The sequence below is a fragment of the Thermobia domestica genome, chromosome 13 (assembly GCF_964235325.1).
Source record: "Thermobia domestica chromosome 13, izTheDome1.hap1.1, whole genome shotgun sequence".
NCBI lineage: Eukaryota > Metazoa > Arthropoda > Insecta > Zygentoma > Lepismatidae > Thermobia > Thermobia domestica.
In genome coordinates this window covers 9,711,922-9,731,218 of record NC_137466.1, presented here as the reverse complement: position 1 = coordinate 9,731,218, position 19,297 = coordinate 9,711,922, and positions in this window count along the sequence as shown.

Sequence of the window (19,297 nt, the reverse complement as noted above, 5' to 3'; positions counted from 1 at the left end):
GGAAGTCGTATGGTAGATATGACCTTGATGGCAGCCATCTTGAAATCCGCCATTTTGAATTAAGGTCAAGTTTTCAAAATGGGAATAGGGAAATATGATACATAATTTCGGGCTGGAATTTAATTAGAAAAATAATGGTGAGGTTAGTTTTAAGATACACTCATTTGGGGGAAAGTTACAGGCATATTAATTGTTTTTACTTACTGTGTGCGTAAGTCCCTTCTTACTTTCGTCTCAAGACCTGTAAATCGATCGCAACGGCAGAGCCCGGTTTCGCACTAGTGTTTAGAAATCTTTAAACTCACTTGAGGCAATATTTGTGGATTATTGCCTCACACACACACACACACACACACAGAATCAGAGTCCTCACACACCAAGGGTGAGAGCTGTGCCACTGAGTCACAGCGGCCACGGGGCTAGGTCGAGTCCACTTTACGTTCATAGTTTCTTAGTACATAAATGTTACGATTATGAAATAGATTTTCCTTAATGAGCTGCATAAAAACAAAAGCTTTCGAAATGCATTAAACAATTAGCTCGATTTGAGTGTGAACTTAAAGTTATATCAGAGTGTAAATACGGATACGCACCAAAGCTCGAAAACTTAATACACTATTTCTCCTATATAGTCAGCATGTATCAAGCAATCGTTCAGCTTTCATTTGAGAGGATGGAAATCGAAGGCCCCTGAACAACTATGTTACTAATGTGCGGAATGTATTTATCTTACAGTGAACTGCTTTGATGCCAAGTGGCGTAACTCCAAATTTGAAATTTTCCAGGAGTGAAAGTTGAAGTTCAATATCTCATGAACAATCCATATTTCTTTTATGTTGGGAACCAAAACCATAACTACTGTATGTAGTTCATTGTTTTATAACTTAGTGTTTACAAAAATCCTTTTAAAAAATACCTATTCATAGAAGTGAATGGTACTTATCTGTACTAGTTCTTGGCATCCAAGCAGTCCATTTATTGTATTAATAGCTTAATATACCCATTCTTCGCATGGGGGCTGTATTTGGAAGTCAACACCTGTGGAAGTATCACCATTCATTTCAGTGACCGCGAAAACTATGCATTTGACACTTGTATCAATCAATATGGGCTATTTATACATGTCTCGGTATTCCTCACCCGCTGACACCCGGCCCGCATACAGTAGTAGCTGAATTTGCAAGTCATCGCTGATGAAAGTGTCACCATTGATCTCAGCGACCGTGAAAACTATGGATTTGACACTAATGTCGATCAATTTGGATACTTTTACTACATGTCTCGCTAAACGCCCCCCTGAGACCCCCTGGTTCCAATTTTGACAAAAACGCTTCGCCTTAGACTGGGACCTGGACCAAGGTATCCGTGACCAAAATTTGGTAACTCTCGGTCAACTTGTCTGGTCCCCAGGTCGGTCCCAGTAAACGTCCCCCCCCCCCGAGACCCCCCTGGTTCGAAATTTAAAAAAAAACGCTTCGTCTTGATCTGGGGCCTGGACTAAGGTACCCGTGACCAAATTTTGGAAACTCTCGGTCCACTCGTCTGGTCCCCAGGTCGCACACAGACAGACAGACAAACACACAAACAAACTCTTTATTTTATTTATATTAGATAAGATATACTATGTAAAATAGTCTCGTATCATAATATGTGATGTACAACAAATGTTACATTATATATTATCCGTAGCTCGTGATATGCTGCAACATATTAAAGCCTCAGAATAGTTGGGCAAGCGAATAATCCAGAAGTTACGTAACCCTATTGCGTTCATGGGAACGACAACACAATAATTATAACTATGCTAAATTACTATAGACTACCAACTGCTCATTCAGAGAATTTATGAAGTTCACTTTATCGCAATAGTTTTATACAAACTAGATTTAGACTACGGATAATAGTTTTATACAAACTAGATAATCAATTATTATTATTATTATTATTATCATTATATTTGCAGTACAACCAAATACAACGACATTAACTATTAGTTCTAATTAACTGAATTGAGCTGAAAATTAAATCTTGATCTTTAAAGATTAACTATTAATTTTATGCGTTCTGTACCTTTCTGAAGGAATAAAAGCTGGAATTGTTTTCAAGGTTGTTTCTGAGTGAATACTTTCTTCAAAATAATATTAAAAATTATAGAAAGATTTTCGAGACATTCGAGTCGAGTCGAGATTTTTAAGAGCCGTCTCGACTCGACTCGTGTCTCGACTCGAAAATTCGAGTCGAGAAATAAGTTTGTCTCGACTCGTCTCGAATTTTACAAAGTGTGTCTCGACTCGAGCGCATCCCTAGATAACGTCCATTAGGAAGACCTAGGCGCACATGGCAGGATAATATTAAGATGGATCTCGCAGACATAGCAGTATAAAGTAGAAGATGGATCCTGTTGGCTAAGGACAGAAGTCGATGGAGAGCTTTTGTAAACGCGACATTGAAGCGGGTTCCATAGGCCTAGAGTTAGTTACTCACTAAGAATCAAAGAACCTTGTATACTTCATGACAAATATTTTGTCAATATTCGATTTGTGCTGCTCAAAAATGGACAGCAAATCATCCTAGATAAACAAACCAACTAGTTGATGTAATTCTCAAGGAAAAATAAACGTGGCCATGGCATTCTTTTGCTATAATCCAGAAACATAGTTATGTGGCAGGGCAGATAAAGTTAAATACACTTGTTAAGATGTTATCAGTACTTTCGGGAGCAATCTTGAAATGTTAATTTAAATATCATATGGCAGATTAGTTGGAAGTGCTAATTTCTAAAATTGTGCTGTTGAAAAATAAGAGAAATATGTATTTTCGAGGAATTCCTTATTCTGTTAATAAAACAGGAAAAGTTTTATTGGATTGGCTGCTTGATTGATTCATTTTAATTTGACATCCCATTTCAACATCGAGGCCATATGACGGGATGTGAGTTTTAAAGTCTAATCCGAATCAGTTCTCGGGTTTGCGGGCGAGATCTAAACCCAAGGGAATCAAGCCAGGTGTTACGTGCACAGAAAGCAAGCACTTTAGTCATGAAGGTCACTATTCACTTTAGCTATTCGAAGAAATGTTTCATAAACAAAATATTTATAAGTTCGGTAATTTCTCAAGTATGTGTATGTCTAATAATCATTAAAACTTATACGAAGTAAAGTATTTATAAACATTTTAAAAATGAAGCATACGCCTGTGTAATTAATATGTAGTACGTGAGTAAACATTGTGTTTACGAAACTTGGCAACATCAATAAGAGTTACTGCATTGTTTGCTAGCAACGGAGAAATACTGTTTGATTAACTTATTCAGTATTTGCATCCTTCATCCCATCTCAGTTATTGATAGATGTTTTTAATGACGCCAGCATTAAAATTTATGTAAACAATGATGTATACAAAACTACATATGTCATACTTTTAATAATCGGTTCTGCATATATATAACCGGCTGTTATATATAGTGAAAGAGAGAGAGATAGTAGGTAGATAGATAGGTATATTTCTCTTAGGAAACATACCATACATGGTAGTCAAAGGCAAACCTTTTTACTGGTTACCACAAATGACAAGCAGAGACCTACACAGCATTCTAATACAAGGTGATGTGACGAAATTAGGTAGCACTGCGAATATCTTGGAAACGAATTATCCAAGATAGATGGTTGTCAAAAAGTATTGGAAAGACCTTAATCCAGCAATAGATCGGTAATTGTATATACATAATGGTATGTATGCGTTTCAAATATAATCACCACTACACTCATGTGAACCCAGTTCTCATTCTTGATATCTGAACACTTGAGATTAAGAAATAAACACTTATACCTTGTTCTGAGAGATCATATGCTTAACCCTGTAGCCAGGCCCGTGCTGGCCCACCGGGACATATCCCGGTGCGCCCTCCGAAACATCACATTATATATAAAGGTACATTTTTTAATAATAAATTCTTACGGTCATTATTGGTACAGAACCCATGATAAGTACAGTGTGATCTTTACATACGACGCCCTTGCGAAACCACATCAAAGATAAACGGTTTCATTTATTCTTCTGTATGGCACAGTTCTATGCAATGAATACATACTGTTACTGTTGGTAAAGAACTCATGAAGGGTACAGTGCGTCCTTTGCAAAGGCGCCCTTGCGAAATCACATTAAAGATAAACGGTTTTATTTTTCTGTATGGAACAGTTCTGTACAAAGAATACATACTGTTGGTGAAGAACCCGTGAAGGGTACAGTGCGAAATGCGCCCTTGGCGTCCCTTTACGTAAGGCGCCCTTGTCATGTGATTATTCATGTGTGTTTTAGAGCAGTATTGGAATAATCAGTGCCTATTGTATTTCTAAAATATAGCTATATTGATTAGTTAGTATATATTTAGCTTCATTTTGTGTGACAAAAAAAATCTTACAAGAACTAAAAAATGTTTCTCTAGTAAAGAAGTTTTCACAGTTTAGCTATTTACGTTATTAAACAAACTTTGGGTTTTAATACATAAAATGGCCCCCGTATATATACAGGGTGTAACTTAATTAACATAAACTTCAAGAGGTGACTTCTGACAGGGATATAAAACGAAAAGTATACACCATCCTGGGTGTAAAAATGCCTCCTTTTGGCGCCTTGATCACACGAAAATTTGTCGGAAAAATGTAAGAACAACCATAACTCAAGAATAAAACATCGAATCGAAGTCGGGTAAAAGAGAATGTCCATTATTTTTAGTCGTAGATCCCATTAGTGTACAGTGGCGACGCAAGGGTGCCTCCCAAAGAAACTGGAATATTCCGTCGACTATTTTATCAAACGTTGAATGAGGGCAATGAACAACAATCAAGTACAAGATTTCAACAATCAGAAGTAGATCTAATAGTACATCGTTCAAATTGGAACACTTAGAATTCGAAAGAAAGAGATACATACATTTGTGATTGATCTATTTCGTCTCAGCACAGAATAAATTCTCGGGAGAATAATATAAACTAAAATAATTCTTTAACATATCACAGTTATATCTTCTAGGCTATTGATAACGGATGATAAACGAACGGCTTTCTGTCCAAGTTACGAGTGTGTGAAAATAGAAAAAATAACTTTGACCCAGATTCGGTTTAAATAGATCGTGCATCGGACAGTCAGGCGGTATGTAAAGAAACATAACATGTAGTATTCAAAAATGCAAAGATCATATTTGATCTACGAGTATACAAGGGATTTTCCAGATACATATTGGACGAAAGTAAGCTGCATTAAAAGATTACCTCCTCGTAATATGTAATGCCGTGGAATATGATACTTCTGTGCACAGAAGCAACAAAAATGGATGAAACACGAGATGTTGTACACATTGCATAATGAAACAAAGAAATGCGCTGGAACAGTATACTTAATTTATCCGTTAGGTAAATCTTCTTCCAGGGATACTTTCGAGGGGCTTTTTCCCTTTCTTGGAGTTGGAAAAACAACCCTTAATCCTGACCTACGAAAAACTACATTCCTATTGTGAATATACCAAAATAGTGTCCTAGTATAGTCCACTTATACGCGTATTTTGATTTTGTCACTGGTGGAACAATGTTTTAGAAGAAAATTGTTCCTAGAAGAAAACATATGCAACAAACGGTGGAAAATATTTTTTCGACGTTCTCTATGTACCTTGGAGGTGGATGAAATACCAACACGGAGGAAAGAGAAAGTGGTACTTTTGCTTAGACGTAGCAGCACTTACGGAATTATCGTCCCTTGCATGCCACTTGCAAGTGGCACGCGGAAGGCTGTATTACAGTTTTGATGTGGATGGCATAAAGTAGCGTGGCTGTGTAGACATCTGACGCAACTTGTGAGTAATATACAGTGTCCGATGCTCTGATGTTACGTGTGGAATTGCTGTAAAACAGGATAGGAAGTGTTGCGTGCGACGGTAGAGTGTAGTATCCAGGTATTCGCGTCGTTTAAAACTGTAGACGTTGGTGTTTGAGTAAAATTAATTTTGTTAATCTGTATGTGCCTGCGCAATGGCAGATTATCCTGTTCACGAGCTGGCAGATATGCACCTCATTTATGGAAAGATACGGGGAAATATCCCAGAGGCAAGGCGTTTATATCGTAACCGTCGCCCTCATAGGAGAGTAACTTATTTTTTCCACGCCTCCTGTATTTTTTCCACGCCTCCATATTCGCCTTTGGGGGATAGGGTCTCTTCAATTTCCCCTACATGAAATCGGAGGAAATTGCACCATGTGGACAGTTGAATTTGAACACAGCGTACTGGGAATAATCAAAGACCATCCTGAAACTAGCAGTAGCCACGTGTAGGGCGTAAAAATCCACATGCAACTCTAGTGAACAATCAGCAGAGAGATTTAGTGTGAGCGAGCGGTGTAGTATGGTGGATAATTTTTTGGTAGGACCTTAATTTTTACCGGTCTGCCTGTGTGGGAGTACGTATAATTTATTTTTACGTAATGTTCTCCCAAAATTGTTAGAACATGTGCTCTTGAACATAAGACAGAAGATGTGATTCCAGCATGACAGTGCACCTGCACATTTTGACAGATATATGAAACATTCCCAGATCGCTGGATTGGGACAGATTGACCTGTGTTATGACCACCTCTTTCACCCTACATCACGCCCCTTGACTTCTTATTTGGGGCGTTATGAAACGCCTTTTGTATGCAACACTAGACACGACAGCCGAAGAACTTGTTGCTCGAGTAAATATAGCTGCGGCAATCACCTCCGAAATTTCAGGTGTGTTTGACCGCACGCGGAAAAATTTGCTTCGGCAATGTCATCTTTGCAATGCATTCAACGGTTGACAATATCAGACTGTGAACTGTTATTCTTCACAGCTGTTTCGTGTATACATACGTTTGATAAAATACTCCAAGGAATACTCCAGTTTCTTTGGGAGTCACCCTTGCACCGTCACTGCACTACATCCGATTATACTCTAATGGAATCTACGACTAAAAATAATGGGCATTCCCTTTTGCTCGGAGCTTCTCCGTGGCTAAGCGGTTAGCGTACGCGCCTTTGGCGCGGGAGACCCGGGTTCGATTCCCGGCGGGAGCTCATGTGGTTCGGATTCCACGTTAATCAGTAGGTCCACGTCTCATATAGCCTCGCTGCTGAACGGGACGATAAACTCAACTCTGTTGCTGTTGTCCCTTTTGCACGATTTCGATCCGACATTTTGTTCTCGAGTATGGCTACTGTTACATTTTCTCGGAAATTTTCGGGTGGTCATAGTTCAGAGGCATTTCTACACCCAGCTTCTAGCCTATACTTTTTGTTTTATCTCCGGTGTCAGGTATTACCTCCCGACGTTTAGTATATTAAGTTACACGTTTAGTATATTAACTTGATATATATTCACGTTTCTATGGGCGCCTTTTTGGTAGACTTGTCCACCGCCCTCGTTAGTGACCCAGCACGGGCCTCCCTGTAGCTGTAAGAATGTCTAAAAACAAAGATAGTTAAACTAAAATTTACTGTTTTTGAATATAACTGGGTAAAATTTACTGTTACGCCTGAGTATAAGAAACAGTTCTACGAACTCGAAATGTTTTAACAACTGGCTCTAACGAATCGGCTGAATAGCACCATTGCTTTGGAGAGAATTGCAGCAGAGAACAGTGATTTTTAACTTGTAATTCCAATTATGACAATAAACCAAAGAAGAATGAGCACAAAGTGCTCAATTAACGAAATTTCTTTTCGAAATGTGTATCAGATGACGCCATAGCCATTGTTTCGTTACACATTATCTTCTATAAATTTTGGAAGATACTTTATTAAATATCCATATGATTAATTCAGAAGATTTCAAAGATTGGAGGAAAACAACATTCTTCAATGTATTAGTTATATTATTATGTGAACATTTGAATATGTATGTCTCTAACTTAACATCTGTGGAAAATGCTTTAACAAATAAACTAAGCACACACAAATATGCCTTAGTTATATGATGATCAGCAGTGGAAGCTTCCAATATATTCTAATGCCTATCCAAAGATAATTTAAAATCTCCGGATACCTAAACCAGAGAAAAGGTATAACCTTCTGAAACTCAGAGATTAAAGAAGAAACTAAATCCTCTTTTAAATTTTTTTGACAGGGCACAACCATATTCGAAATGGGCACCGTTTTTAATGTCTACGAATACCTATCCCCCCAAGTGGTTGGGCGCACCCTCCCAAATGTACCATTTATCCTCCAAATTAAGAGATTTGATTTTACTTTTAAAAATCATATAGGATTGTTTGTATAATGTATATGTAACAAAATACAGTCTTTAGCTAGGAGATTGTTGTCTTTTCCTAACGATGATCCATGTAGCCTACTCTTTACGCATATACTACTTGTAAATATTTCATTAATAACCTGACAATATGGTATAACAATTTTAAAAAAAAAATCACAAGGATTACTCTTGGGAGTTAGTATTTTCCGGTTGATTTTCTCAGAACGAATCAGGCGATTTTGTTCATATTTCAAAAATAAACATTTCATTATTAACCCTATGAAGATGCATAAATCAGTTGTCATGAAAATATTCTTAAAGGGTAAATTACTTTTGACGATTTTTGGACAATTTCCTCAAATACGACTCCTTCAATTTTGTTGATTAGTTTATTAAAAAGAATACTTCATTAATAAATAATAACTGCAGCATAACTTGATTTAGTTTAAAAAATTGGAGCGAGAAAGTTTAGTGCGGTAGCCCTACATTTTATTTTTTATGTTTGTTCCCGCTTTTTAATGTATTTGCTTACTGGTCCTCTTACAAGCTGATGCTTCTAAGTTATTAAAATGTTCTTTTAACTTAATATGCTGGACAGTCATACCATTATGTTATGATTTTTTTAAGTAATAGGTTGTACTTTCGTAGGTTTTAAAGTCGTTATCATTTGAGTAACAATTTATTCTTGCTTGAGACCAGAAAATAGGTAATACTTTAATGTTTTATTTGCTCATATCGAAAATTTCTATCAAGGGCGGATCCAGAGGGCGCCCCTCCCCAGAAGAGGAAACTTTTTCTTATTTTATATATAAACAAAACCCATCCCAGAGTTTGGAACTCTTAAAAGTAGCTCTAAGTGGCAATATTACAATCCACCGCCCCCCCCCCTTTCCAGAAGTCCGTCCTGGATCCACCCCTGATTTCTACACTGACGATTTGATCTGTTATTCGTTGCAAGCTGGCTTTACTTACTTCATGATTTGTCGTGCATTCTATTCCATCGCAGAGATTCTTCCCATGGCAAAGCCAAACAAAGTGCCACTCAGTTTCTAGTTCAAAATCTGTTTTGTGGTTTCAAATGTTTTTATTATTATTATTATTATTATTATTATTATTATTATTATTATTATTATTATTATTATTATTATTATTATTATTATTATTATATTGACTGCCATTTCTATTTGAAAAATAAATAATGAGCGTACAGAGACACAGTCCTATTTACTATACTTATTCTTAATTCTATTATAATAAACAGTTTCGTGTATTGCTATATATTAATTGCTTACTTCCTTTAAGTCTGTATTTTATTTCAATTCATTATTCAATTTGATTTAATCTTAAAATTAACTTTTTTGAAATTTTGAATGTTGTAAGCTTATTTTAAGGTAGGTCACTCAATGTTAAAATAGAAATAATAAATTAAAACAATGTGTTCTGTGGTTCAAGTTGATTAAGTATTTAGTTCCAATAATGTTATAAAATAGAGGTTCTACCCACATGTATCTTTATCCTATTAACTCAATGAAGCCAAAATACAACCGAGCATCGGCACAATAACAGAGTCTGATTGGCTAATCTCTTTTCCGCCATGAATGTTGGCTCAAAACATTGTGATCTTATTGGGTTGAGTGGGCAGAGTAGGGGTGGCGAAACTGTGATGTATGGTTTCACGATTTTGTTGTATAGGCAAATCCCCTATTTTATAACATCCTTGTTTAATTCAGACACAAGTACTTGAGACTGGCATAAGCATGCGTTTTGTGTTCAACCTTTGAAAGTACATAACTTCATTAGCAGTCAAATATCAAAGTTTAAATTTCAACTTCAGTTTTCTTATATACACATAGCTGTTTAGTCTATGTATTACTAGAAGTAGACTATCATATATCAGACATTGCAATAATTACAAAATTAAAAAAAAAAGTGATAAAAATTCCAGGAAAAATTGTACCAGTGTTGTCACGCTAGCTGTAGTAACTATAGTACCATATGAAGCTATAATAAAAAAAATCAACTTTGATGTTTCACATCTTCATTAGGAACCTCAGCTTTAAAAAGTGGAATTTATTAAATTTCGATACTAAACTTAGGACGTATTCTAGGGCTTTTCATGCTAAGAGACAAAGGAAAGAAAGTGCTGAAGAAAATAATATTTTTTGCTTTGTTCTTGAATAGTTCAATCTTAAGATATACAAGTTTACGCTAACGTCTGAAAACACAATTATTGGCACGCAGTGCTCAGCAAAAATGACCGCCATTCACAAACTGGCAACTGGCACTGGGATTTAAAATGTTTAAAAACTAGTTTTGTTCTGCCAATATAAATGGTAATAGTATACAAAAAAATAAATAAAATAAAATAAAATAAAATAAAAAGTAGAAATGGTGAAGCAACCCTCATTGATACCAAGCAACTTCATTTGGGTTGGCCCATTTTTAAAGCATTCATTCTGATAGTTGAAATGTTGCATAATGTAGATGGATTTAATCTTTTCGTACGGGTTAAGAACTGTCCAGCATACAAAATAGGGTTGCAAAATAGTATTTATTTGGGCCAAAGAAATATCTTGATGCTTTAAACACATTTACACGTATTCTGTTAGCAGATTGTCATTTCGTTAAACATGCTTTGCAACAAAATTTATTTCACAATACATAAGGAGGTGCACGGGCTGAGGGAACGAAGGCAAGGCATAAGGTAAAAGTGATGAATGAGGGGGCGAGCGCTATTCGAAGTCATACAGATTAAAAAAAAAAAAAAAACTTCAAATAAGTGCTTGTTAGGTTTCGGAGTAGATACATAAGATATATGAAATGCTTCTTTTATGGAGGCATGTATGGAGGTCATTTTCTACCTTATTATTGTAATTACAGATTGCCAGTTGTACAATTATGTTCCTTAGACATTATTATTCTATATTTGCAAAATTAATATATTTTACCTTAATATTTCGAATTGTAATTCGGAAAGTTGTCAGTCTTCGCCATTGTAAATATTTTTAGTTATTAAATCATCAAAGCGTGTGTATTTCATTTTGTTGAGCGTAGCTCAAAAATTCAAGGTGAGTTGATCGCTCTGCTTTTAAAAAGCTTGAGTTTGAGCTCAGCTAAGTTCATTTCAAAAGTGAGTGTTTACAACTATATATATACGTATATTAGGTAATATTTCTTCAGTAGATTAATTAACAGCCAGAGATTTCCCATATACTAAAAGCAAACTTTCGCATCAAACCAGACATCATGAGAATTGCAATTAAACAAAGAGAATGTAAACCTTGTAATGATAGAGATTCCTATGGTTACAAGAAAAAGGAGTGTGAAAATGAAGAATTACGTAATTGCTGAACAATCACTGCTACGAGAAAAAGTAAAAAAAAAGGAAATGCTTAGTTTACACACTCGTATTGATTACGTAGACTTGCGTTGTGTAGGTTACGTGTCAATAGACTTATCCTTGACCTTGAGATTAATGTTGCAGCCATGGTACTTATTTCTACGTCCACTTTCAATCGCTGTTGTCTCTAGTCATATGACGATGGCGTTGTTTCATGATAATGAAGTGCGACTGCTATGCTTTGGCTAAATCGACAAGAAACAGCCAGAAAGAACCTTGCCATCTTTGATAATTTGTTATAGATTAAACGATAAGTTTGACTGTCAGTGTGTTTGTATATACATTAAATTTTGGATTCGTCATCTTTGCACCTTCGTAGCTTCTATTATGTCTAACAATTCGCTAATCTCTATACAGTATACGTATCAGTAGTGGCTTTTACATAGGATGAACTGGACATCCACCCAGGGTTCCCGTATGGAAGACCCCCACGCTTCAAATTCTACTTTCCATTTTTTTTAAACATTCATGGGGGGGGGAGATTATGCAACATTCAGCAAAAGTCTAAAGTTTTACAAAATCCCAGAATAGTCAAGCTGATTACAGTTGCATAAGTGGCCCATTTGAAGGACATCGTCACATACATCATGAATGAAAGCATTCTCGTTACTCCCTCCATCTAAATTAGAATGACCAGATTCTGACAAGTGAAAAGTAGAACACAGGTATAATACTAGTACACATTAAGCCTACTATGTCGCCAATACTTATTTAATTTAACGTTAACTTTAATTTAGTCATTTATTTTTGCTTAAAGAAAAAAAAGATAGTCGACAAAAATATCAAGAAAATTCAACAAAACTCCAAATACTTTCATGAGTGACAAATACAAGGTTCATTAAATAATTTAAAACAATTTCATATTATACTTCAACATTCTTAAGTTTTCCTTTTTTTTAAAAAAAAAAAAAAGGAAAACTTAAGAATGTTGAAGTATAATATTTTAATAACACACTGGCCGAATCTGCGCTCTCTACACAGCACATCATTCACGTATAAGCATGAATCTCCTTGTCATTCTTCATATCTGTGCATGTCTCTTTACAGACACAAATGAAGAACGCCTTGATAGAAATCAGCAAGAGGTATCATAAAGGGGAGATTTTTCGATTCTTTTTTCAATATCTCGCAGCGTTTGCAAGATTTGAGCCTACTTCGGGTTGGAGTTTCTAATTCATGTATGATCAGTATTTTCTTTCTCTTGCATACAGTATGTAATAAGCAAATACATTACAGACACAATTAATTATAATGTCAGTGATATATGGTGTTCATTGGCACAACACCCCAAACAATAAAGATTTATCTTAGACTGGAGAAATGATTATCCTTCGTTTTTCATAATTTGGCCTTGAAACACCCCTGATAGATATACAACCCCTGTATACAAGTATGTGGTGTTGGAATGTATAACACGTAGGATATGATTTTTTAAAATTTCAACACTTCCAGTGCACTCCTAAAAATGTAATAAAGGAATAATGGTCACTTTTTTAAATATTCCATTAAAACTGGATAATCTACAAAACAATTGGAATCGACCAGTGAAAACGGCACGTTGTGATTTTCGAGATCTCATTGTTGAAAGGATTGGAGACAAACATAAAAAACTTTTCTTTGGAGACAAATATATAAACGTAGCATTTTAATATATAGATAAAATTGGGGTTCGTCTTAACGGTTATTTATTCATCACCTTGCAAACTTTTTTCCAAAAATGTTAAATTAGTTTCAATAATATGTGACATCTGTTTACCAACTAAATATCAGTACAGTGGTTGGTGACATATTTTTCGTTTGAATGCTCAGCGCACAGTAACTTGCTCTATTGCAAAATCATATCATGGAATGCACTACAGGTACAATTATAATTACATTTGGTTATTATTAGGTTTTTAAGCCTCCCGATAAACACCATCTGTACGAAAACACGTATGTGTCGGATAGGGAATCGGCGGTAGTTCACTACCGGAAGGAACCTACCCTACCGAATTGCTTAAGTAGAGTGTTCTGGAGACGGCAGAAGATCTCCAGTAGCCAAGTTGGTAGAAATCAGTGATTGGTACGGCTACTTGGACATTAGTCCCAGGCGTGGTCAGAGTGACTTTAACGGCTGGACTTCTCATTTAAAATAATTAAACACGTATTTTTTTTAGCGCTTCCTCATATTTGGTGAAGATAACAGGAAACGAAGAAAAAGAGACAGGAATTACAATTATTATAATAAAAATAGTCGTATTTCTGGATCCCTTAACGTAATAGAGCTGAAATATGTTATTTGGACTTTTTTATTTAAAATAATTAATTGTTTCAGCATTTTCTTAATATTATTTTGGCTCAGATGGAAAGAAAATGGGTTAAAAGGGGGAAACGGATCAGATTACAATATTATTATTAGGGTCCGGATTTTTATGTGCTAAAAAACTGTAAAATATTTAGTTTTGTGTGCTAAAAATAAGAAAATATTTGATAAAAAAATCAAAAATATTTAACAAAAAATAACAAGGAAATGTATGGGAAAACTCTCAACATAAGAAAAATAACTACTTGTACTGACCTATTCATCATTCAGATTCATTAGATGTCGAAATTCCATGGGCATTGCAGTGAATAACTAACGTCTTTTCCAAACTGTCCATCGTAAAGCCATGTCTATTGTCACGAAATAATGCATTATATTAAGAAAAGGAACACTCTACATCACACTATGTTATCCTCGCGCATTTGAAAAGGAGCACATCACGAATATTCACACCATCAACTTCACTTGTATTTTGGCCTTCCAATACCTCAAATATTTTACATAGGGTTTTATAGCGAATGTTTTCTCAAACAAATCCTTAAATTTTTGCTTACGACTTCAGCTTTCGAAGCAGAAAAAACATTCAGCCTTCTTTCAACGCACTATACTTCCTTAACCGAAGTACTCAATGAATCTCCCGTAGTTTCTAGTTTATTTATAGAGTAAGTCAAGAAACCGAAATTGGCAGATATGAAAGCCAAGTCACATTTCAAGCCAGTCATTTTCTAAATTTTGAACAATTTCAATGGATGAAGAATCGTCTGGGTTTAGTTTAGTTACTACAGATATAAATGCTTGAAAATACTCCGCATTATACAGTACTGCATTAAGTCAGGTACCCCACTGCGTGATTACGGGTGTTAGAGGAAGTGAAAGATCGGAATTTGTTTCTTTGAAGAGTTCAATTCTAGATGGTGATTTTACGATTTTTTGCCCTCGTTTGATACTAACTTGTCCATTTTAGGATAAAGGCTTTGAATTTTTCACACAATCAATGTAGGGCGTGTACGACAAGGATGTTATAAAATAGAGGATCTGCCCATACGTATCTTCATCCTATGAACTCAGTGAAGCCACAAAACAACTGAGCATCATCTGAGCCGGCACGTCTGATTGGCCACTCTCGTTTCCGCCATGTTTGTTGGCTCGAAACATTGCGATCTTAGTGGCGCGGAGCGGGCAGAGTAGGTGTGGCGAAACTCTGACGTATGGCTTCACGATTTTGTTGTATAGGCAGATCCTCTATTTTATAACATCTTTGGTGTACGACACGTGTCACGTAAATCATATTAGGGCAGCATACAGAAAGAATCTCACCAGCTTTCCTCATATAAGGAGCACTATCACTCAGAGAAAGCAAGACATTGTTATATTTCACACCATTCAACCTCAAAATGTACAAAGATTCATTGAACAACCTGGCAATGTCGCGTGATTTGTAACTAGTTTCATGAATGGTCACCCAAATCTTTTCGTTTTCGCATACAGACATAATGTGTGTTAATGTTTATTCATAGCACTTAGATAGATAGTTTTTTCCGAAGCGTTGACTCATCTGGGGGACTTAAGTTTGTATATTGGGTAAAAACATTTCGGAGCTCGGGATTGTTTACCTTATACAGGGATATGTCCGCAGAAACGAACGCTTTACACAAATCCAAATAGTACTGTGTACTTGTTGTGACGCTGGAAGATGAAGGTGCAATAGATTCTCCGATGAGAGCTTGTCGCGATGGAACACGTGACGCAGCAGCGATATATTTACTATCTGACAAGTGTTGTACTACCTGGGAAGGTTGTTCTGCACTTACACGTTTCGAACATGGTTGACAAAATAAGATTTTTACCGGCAGCGGTAAAAATGTATTTAAATTCCAGTACGTAGTTTTCTAAACGTTCACACACACTGGATTTCACTTTGGACATCGTTAATTCACAAATCCAAAATATGAACTTTACCACTGTACGACAATGACTCAATTAACGAGAGTCCCACAACTTGGTTCTGTATATAAGCCACTGTCGTCAAATGTCTAGACTGAATCGCGATAATATTACGAAGGAAAGAGACGTTTGGCACCAAAAAGCTTCTGGTAAAAGATTGACATTATGGTGGGATTTTAAAGCCAGACTGGAATCCCTAGCATCACCACGACTGACAAATCACTTGGTGGTGAAGACAATATTAGTGCACTGCTACGAAACCCTTCTTTTCTAGTAATATAAAATGTAGTGCTGTGCCTACTATTATCTCTCCTTCACCTACGCTCACTCGTCCTCCCCTCACTTTTATCTTCAAAGTACAAAGAGTTGATTTAGAAGCTCTTTGTTTGGCACAAGTTACCCCAGCCCTGATAAGCAGAATTTATAACGACGCTGTTTCGGCAGATGGGAAATTGCTTGTAAATACGATGGTAGATTTATGTAGCCTATCCTTTTTCCGATGTTAACTTCTTTCGAGAAAAAAAAAACACTTCGTTGTGAAATTTAGACTAAATTAAGGGAAAATTATTAAAAATATGTATTTATTAAAAAATGTCCAAAATATTTATTTACATAATTTTTTTCAGAAAATAATGTATTTTTATGTTAAATAAAATTTGTAATTTACACTTGCAGACTCTTAATTGGGATAACAAACTTTGTTTTGATATCAGTTTTATGTTGTTGTTGTTTTTTTTTTTTTATATATATTTATTTATTTGTCTTAGAAGCAAATGCAGTGACAAGAAATAGGAAGAGAGTTGCAATTATTACAATAAAGTGTTTATACCTAGCATATCTTTTAAGGTTAGAGACGCAAAGTTTGGTGTTTGGACTTACCATCTAAAATAATTAGTGTTTTTAAAAATTTGACTTAGAATGGAAGAAAAATGTGTGGGGATGTTTCCCTAAAATGCCCATACGATATGTTCAAATTTTGTAAGAGACTTCGAGTTCAGACAAATTGTATATGGAAGGTGCAGGAGGAAGAACGAAGGTATTGCCCACAGTAATCTGTGGGAATATTTACCAGTTTGGGTACATTTTCACTTTCATTAGTGCATAAAATATCTTTCGCCTTTTTACCGTTAAAGTGAAGCATGTTCGGTCTATGCTCAAAACTTTTTTTTTTTTTTTTTTTTTTGTAATCAGTAAGGCCCATCGAATCTGTGCAGCTTCTAACAGATATTGACTATAAGATATATTACATGGGGTTAATGTTTAAGGGAGGTATACTAAAACATGGCAAATTAAACTTTTATAAAATTATCTTTCTAGAACTTACTAACATAGTAGACTGCAATTGTAATAGCTAACATGAAAACCATCCCACTACGTGCAGGAAAAATTCATAGGGACTATAGAAATGAATTGCATGAAATTATTTCACGTTTTGATGCATATTTATCTTTATTATATTGTTTAAGTGAGATCATGTAAATTCCTTTTACACTTGCAAAATGGAGCTATTAATGTCATGTTATAAGCAGGGGCGGCGATTAGGGAGGCAACAAGGGGCAGTTGCTCCCCACTTTTTGAAGTAACCCCTTAATGTATATAGTTTCATTTGGAAATGTAAAGTTTGTGTATGTATTACTGGTTCATAGAAAAAATGGTGCCAATAATATTTGCGTTGAGTGAGTACGTATTGGTTATTTGTCTTCCCGTGGAGTTAAGAAAGCTACAGCAATTGCGTTTTAATTTCAATTCAAAGCAATTAATATTGAAATTGCGTATTTCTTCAAATGGCGTAGCATTTGCTTGTAGTATTTACTGTCTTTCATTTTCTAACAGTAATGACATACATTTAATGGCATGTGTGCAATTAGAAATATAAGTTGTTCATTAATCCCCAGTTTCAATATAACTTCTACAAAACAAGCCTCATTATTCGTTACTATGACTAATAGTATCCTTTATATTGATCTGTTTTGCAAATTTGTTGTTAAATAATCTGATCACACAATTTTCCAGACAGAATTTTAAGATGTTCGTGAGCAAGAAATCAAAACTCTTCTTACCCTTTCGTTTTTTAAGAGTACAAAGAGCTAGTACCTACTTGCGTTGCTCTTGTCAATTTACTTAATAAATATGAAATACAATATACAGTATTTTAACAGAGAAAGATAGTATCCTATTAGTTATACAACCTTTCGTCAGTCAAAGAATTAGAAGCAACCAGGAAAACTAACATTGACATAGAAATATTCAGATCATGTCTTCCCCCCCCCCCACTTTTAACGTTCAATCGCCGCCACTGGTTACAAGCATGAGCTGCAAAGGACTAATACTGTGCACCTTTACATAATTTAACTCCAAATAATTATTATAACACTATATGCTAAACTACAAGTAGTATGTATAAAGAGTATGTGTGTTGTTAGGAAAATAAAGCAATAATCTGTTAGTTAACGGTGTATTTTGCTGTAATTGCAGTACAACATCTTCCAGCAAAATAAGAACTGACTGACTGACTGATTGATCAACGCCCAGGACAAACCTTGTTGTAATTTGATATTTACCTCATCATTATCTTGACTTACTGAAACATCTGTATATGCATATTAATCTGGATTTTACCGGAGAAAAGAAAAAAACTTAACAGAAAGGATGATTTTCAGTTTAGTGCTGTACAACTTAACATTTTAGTTATCTGTTTTATTTTTAGTTTATTATCATATCCATAAGTAATTATAATCATTAGAAATATTTAAAGATCATGACATCATTATTCTTGTATCTCGTACAAATATCAATTTTTGTGTGCGTGATATGTTAAGGTTAGTACGTACTTGAATATGATTGAATTTTTCGCTGGAATAATAACTATTACCGCTTCAGAGTTTTAAATTTATAACTTCATTTGATCTCTAAGTAATGAAAAATAAAACCAAGATGCGTTTATTGAACAATCAGTCTTATCTTTTATTGAAATACCAGTAACTTATGCAAATTATAACAAACAGTGCCCAGTTAGTTATGAATGCTGCAAAGTGGTCCAAGCGGCAAAAAAATCTAAAATAAGAATGAGAAACCAAGAGGAAAAGCGCTACATCCTTAATACCTTGAAGAAGTTATCAAACCTACCAGATATTCTGAGATAAGATCCGCATCTGTGTGAACGGTACTTCCTCGTCGCGAAACACAATCATTCAGACTGCACGCAAGGCTAAAATCTAAAATGTGTGAATCTTTTAAAAAATATATTTTTGTTTTCCTTTAGCTCATTAGCAACTTGGATTAACGTATTTTCTAAATTGCTGACGAATTTTGTAATATTCTTGTAGCTTGTTGACAAAACTGAACAATATGGTTTTCTAGCTTCTTTATAAATGGTTCTAGTATTTTTGAG